The following is a 6134-nucleotide window of genomic DNA, read 5'->3' as shown; positions in this document are numbered from 1 at the left end:
TAAAAACTATAAGTGTACAGAAGCTTTAATTGTGAAATTTATAAATATTTCTATTTACATATATATTAATGAACTACAGTATTTATAATAATACTGATATGGAAAACACAAAATAATTTGAAAACAATTTGAGTGTTTTCTTCTTTCTACCCATCATTAATCAGATTTTTACAAAAATTAAACTTGTTGGCTACTTCCTGGGTCAACCTAAGGATTCTGTATTGTGAATTTTGAAGTTTTGCTTATATGTATTTTTTTTTAAAAAACAGTTGGGAATTTTTTAATTATGGTAGTCAAAGTATATAGCCCCAAAGCTTTGGGTCTTAATTGTTTGAGACTTTCAAATGTTTTAAAAATAAACCTTGAAATCAAAAAGACATTGAAATATATCTCTACAAAACCAATATGTCAACCAAATAAAGAATGAGAATTAATGGGGCAGAAAAATTAATTCTGGATTTGTATAATTGTATTTTGAAGACACTTTTTTTGATAGGTTGAATTTATTCTTTGTGTCAGACTGGAATGAAATTGAGAAGATCTACAATTTTACCCTAGTTAGTTTTGGGAAAATACTCTGAATTCTAAGTTGATAGACTGTCTTTCATGAAATTTATCTTACAAAATATTTGTTGAAATAATTGTTTTAAATTAAGGCAAAAGAAACTGAAAATATATAAATTACTACATGTTTAAGTTACCTTTGGATCCTGGAATGGATGGTAATTTATATGGCCACCTTCCTAATGAGGGCCATAGGATTAATTTCAGATAAGTTAGGTAATGTGAAGTGTTTAGACTTTAATATATGTGACCAAAAGATGGGGAAATGGCCAGTATTGCTTTAAAATAGCAAGATATGTCTCAGGAAGAAACATATTTCATTTGTGGTCTTTCTTGGAAAGAATATTACAATTAGTGTAGAATGGTTAGAAAATAAATGTCTCTAAATTTAAGTAGGATCTTCTATAAATTTATGAAAACAATGATTCTGAATAGGTTGATACATTGTGGTTCAAAATGGATGTATGTATTGGGTGTGGGGGAGCTGGAACTCATTCTTTCCTTATGAATAAGGCTTTATTTTTAGTACCATCACCGGATGTTTAACAGTAGGAAGGATTTATGATGAGGTCACTAAAATTCTGAATTCTAGTGCTGTTCACAGCAATAGAGTGAGCCATGATGACAGCTACATATGCTTACAAAATACACAGGCCACATAAATCTCTGTAAGCAAGATTCTAAAATAAGTGGAGTGAGAGAATAGCAATAACTATTATAAAAACAATGGGGAAATTTTCTGTTATCGTCGTTTCTAAAAGTTCTAAAATTACTGTTGTATTAATTGAACTATTTAGGCAAAATTAACTGAACTATTTCTGTAAAAAAGCACCATAACATTTGCTTGTTTTTAAATAAGTTAAACATTTCTGAATGAGTTAAATAACAAATTCAATTAAAATTATGCAAACACTTTTTTTTTGGGGGGACATTCCTTAGATCCATTCTTCTTTGAGCAACCGTGTGAAGATAAGTTCTCCTTTGAAAGCCAGTTGCAATTTTCTTGGTCACTAAGTGGATAGAATCTAGTGACAAAATATGCCTGATTGGAGTAGGAAAAACAAAGGAAAGATTAACAGAGGACTTGTCATCTGTTATGGTAGTTTATTGCATCTTCACTTACAGAAATAAATTTTAAAAGGAACAATGACAAATAGAAAGGACAGAATATATAAAAAGACTGACAAATGTCAAAGTAGAGAGATTTCTAGGTTGATGGAGAATGGTATTTTTCAAAAAGAAATACAAACTAACTGAATACTGAAAATTTCACAGAATTTTCAAATCTGAATACTGAAAATTTCACAGAATTTTCAAATTTCAAATTTTCAAATTAGAGTAGTAATTGAATAGATCTTCTATTCTTTAATAATTGAAGTGACATGATAGAGGGAAAAATAGATTAGAAGAAAGCATGAGAGAAAAAAAGGAAGAAAAATATAGGATTGATGTACAAAATAATGGTAAAAATATATTTAATATATAGAAATATTCTTGTAACCCCATATTAAGAAAAAGCAAAGCACAAGGTTAAATCAGAGTTCTTTGGGAAGTAAGTCTTGGGGCAAGTATAGCAGAGAAAATAAAGGAGCAGAACAATTCATGTAATTGTTGGTTAATGTGGATCATACACAGATAAGATTATAACAAAATATACATTTTCTGGGAATTTCATAAAATTTAATAAATAATGTAAACCATTTAAAGAATGTCTCATTTTAAAACTTGAATTTCCTTTCATACAGTAAAACCATTTGGGAATTTCATACAATGGTAGGATTTTTGAGTGTGTGTCTCAAATTATGCTTTGAAAAATTTGCTTAAATAACTTTTATTTAAGCAAAAACTATTAGGTGTTTACTTTCCATCAGGAAAAGGTAATTGGTTTGTAAGCAACAATAACTAGAGATGTAGAGGAGTATATAAATAAAGATTATGTAAGTAGACCACATAAGATGCTAAACTTGCTCTTATACGTATCTCTTTTTAATAAAAAATATGTTCAAAATGTAAAATTTTAATACCCTTTATATAAAATATTTTTATGTTTAATATTTTGATTATTTTTTGCTTTTCTTTTACTTTAAAAAACTTCACACAGTGGGTATTTTAGTGTTCATGTTGTCATAATATAAATGAGGAATAGATATTTCATTTAGCTACCAGTTAAAAACACTGTGAAATACTGTTTTCAAATCCACAGGTCTTCTGCACAGATCAGTCAAAAAGAAGGCACCTGTGTACCTGGAAGCACTTCTGTTACCTGGTTTGTATTTTCCCAGAGTTTGGACTCTGAATCCTCATTATCCATTATTGTTAAGCCATGGAAATTAGAATTGATGTCACTGGCCTCTTCCCCAGAGGAACTCCCTCTGTTGTCATAACATCTGAGTTCCTTACATCTAATTTTCTACTAGTGCTCAAAGATGAATGCTGGCCTGCTGACTCAGTGTTGTACTGTCATTACTTTATGGAAGTAGTAGATGCAAAGAAATGATAATGGAGTATTATAATTTTTTTTATTTGCAGCTATTGAATAGTGTCGTTAATTATAGAGGACAAATGTGAACCAACGTTTTTTGACTTTTTGTGGTTGGCAATATTCATGATAAGTAACATTGCTTATTTTATCAAAGCAAGTAAACTTGATTATGAAAACTATTTTTCTCTAGTGTTTTATTTAGTGTTTTCTAATTAAATAGTGTTTTTTCCCTAGGGTTAAAATTATTATCTCTAGATTTTTAAAGATAATTTTTCTCTAGTTTCTGAGGATATAAGGAAGACAAGCATAAGATTTCTATGCCTGTCCTCCTTATATCTTCAGCAACCAGAAGTTTGTTTTTTTTTCTTTTCTTTTTTCTCTTGTTCACCTAAAGGCTTTGGTGATTGCCTCCAATTCTGTCCCAGAACACCTCACTGCAGCTCTTTCAAAGGGAGAATCTAATACTAATCTGTCTGCATTGGCTGTTTCGAAAGCTCAGTGAAAATCAGGTCACCTGTAACAGAACTGTACCACAGAGCTGTGGAAAAGAATATATAAGAGTAAAGGAAGGGCCAGATGAACAAAGTTAAAAACAGTGGTGGGAGCAGGAGGGGTTTTTAGAAATACAAAAGTGATAGTGGGTCTTCTTACGCCTTTACAACTAAGACATGATTGTGAGACTTGGAAAAGAATCAAACCAACTGTCTTTCATTTCTCTTGTATAATTTTTAAAAATTTACTTTTTATTTTAGAAAAGTCTTAGATTTAGAGAATTATTGCAAAGATACTACTGAGAGTCCTATATATTCCATATCATGTTTCCCTTGTTAATGACTTACATTAGTATAGTACATTTGTCACAAGTGATGAATACACAGTGATGTGTTATAACTAACTACAGCCATTCTGTCCACAGACTTCCTCAGTTTCCCCTTACTGTCCTTCTTGGTTCCATGATCCTATCCAGGATATCACATTACATTTAGTTGTCACGTGGCCTTAGGCTCTCCTCAGCTGTGACATTTTTTCAGGCTTTCCTTGCTTTTGCTGACCTTGGCAGTTTTGAAGAATACTAGTGAGGTATTTAGTAGAATGCCCCTCAGGGATTTGTCTGGTGTTTTTCTCATAATTAGATCGAAAGGAAGACTGCAAAGGTAAAGTGCTAGGCTTATCACATCATGTCGATGATGCAACATATAAATATGATTTATCATGCTTGACGTTAACCTTGATCGCATAGCTGGACACAGTGTTCGTTAGCTTCTGTACTGTAAAGTAACTACTTTTATTTTCCCTTTTCATGCTCTACTCTTTGGAAGAAAGTCACTAAGTGCAGTTTGTACTTGAGGAGTGGGGATTTAAGCTCCATCACCTTAAGAAACGAGTATCTACACAAATTAGAATTCTTCTAAACATGGAAATTTTCTGTTCTTCCCCATTGATTTCTTTATTCAATTATTCATATTAGTATATAGTTTGGGGTTTATTTTGAGGGAGAGGAGCATTTTAATAATTTTTGAAACTAGATGTTATTCCAGATTCATCTTTTATAGTTCCTACACCAGTTCCCAAACCAGTCACTTGAAAGACCACTGGTTGCTTTCCCATAGAATGGTATTAGAAAGCACGATTTGGGCACAGAGTATGCTTTTTACTTCTGGAGTGTGCTCTAGGCCCTCTCAGGGGGATATATGTGTATACAGTAATCCATTTATATACAGCTTTTTATACATATTTCTACATGTTGCCATTTGTTTTCAGTATTTACCTGCTTGATGCTCTCTGAACTTCCTGGATCTGTGATTTGGTGTCTGCCATTGATTTTTGAAAGTTCTCTGCCATTTTTAATTTAAATATTCTATTGTGTTCTCCCTTACTTCTCCTTCTTGGATGTTGGACATTTTCTTCTGTTTACTTTTTTATTGTTGTTGTTGATCTTGTTCTTTGTATTTCACTATGTGAAGTTTCCATTGACATACCTTCAAGATCACTGACTTTCCTTGGCTGCGTCCAATCTAATGGTGAGCTGATCAAAGCCATTCCTCGTTGCTGGCATAGTGTTTCTGATATGAAGCATTTTCTTTTGATTGTTTCCATCTCTTTGCTAAAATTTCCCACCATCTGTTTTTGCATGTTTTCTACTTTTTTCATTAGAATCCTCAATTTATTAATCATAATTATTTAAAATTCGTGTCTGATAATTCCAGAGTGCAAGTCATATCTGAGTCTGGTTCTGATGAGTCTCTGCAGACTGTGTTTTGTCTTGCCTTTTAGCATGCCGTGTGAGTTGTTCTTGATAACCAAACTTGTTGTATCACACAACAGAAACTGAGGTAAACACACGTTCAGTTGCATTTATGTTAACGTGGCTATGAATTGGACTTTGCTCCATGTTTTCTGTAGGTGTAGAAGCTAGAGGCTTCAATTATCTCTGCTGTCCTTGTTTTTATCTCCTTTCTTAACTTCTCTCCAGAAAGAGTCTGTGCCTTGCAACTCTTTCATCTATTATCCACTTTTATTATACTGGACCCCTGTTGATGTTATGGTAAGGTGTGGTGGAGAGCAAGTTTTCTATAATTTTCCAGATAAATCTCAGTCTTACAGTGGTCCTGTGTTTCTTGTCTGTGACTTTTTACCAGTGTTTCTTTTGTATACCTTCCTTCCCCTTTCCCTTTTGATGGGATAGAAAGGTTAGAGGGTGCTGGGATGGGAGGAATGTCCTACTCTTATGGCACTGGGACAAGTCAATGGTGAAGCCTTTCCTTCTTTTAGGGGAGAAGGCTCTGGCTTCATTTCCCAGGAATTGTTCTTCACTTGCCCCTATCACAGATGCAAGGGACTTTCTCTTGTATCTTCCCCATGAAAACCTGATATGTTTCTTTGGTGTTGCCACAAAAGTGTAAGGGGTCCTGAAAGATTGCAGCCTTGAGTGTTTCTCACTTATACACTACTCTCCACTTAGTCTTCATAAGTTTGTCAAAATTACCATTTAAGTGTTTCTACCAGTCTATGGCTCTAGTAGCTTCTGCTCCAGATAAGCAGATTTTGGCTGTAACTTTCTGGATTTACCTGTCTTACCAGATTTCAG

This window comes from Camelus dromedarius, chromosome 3 (assembly GCF_036321535.1).
Source record: "Camelus dromedarius isolate mCamDro1 chromosome 3, mCamDro1.pat, whole genome shotgun sequence".
Taxonomy (NCBI): Eukaryota; Metazoa; Chordata; class Mammalia; order Artiodactyla; family Camelidae; genus Camelus; species Camelus dromedarius.
Note: the sequence above shows the minus strand (reverse complement) of the source record.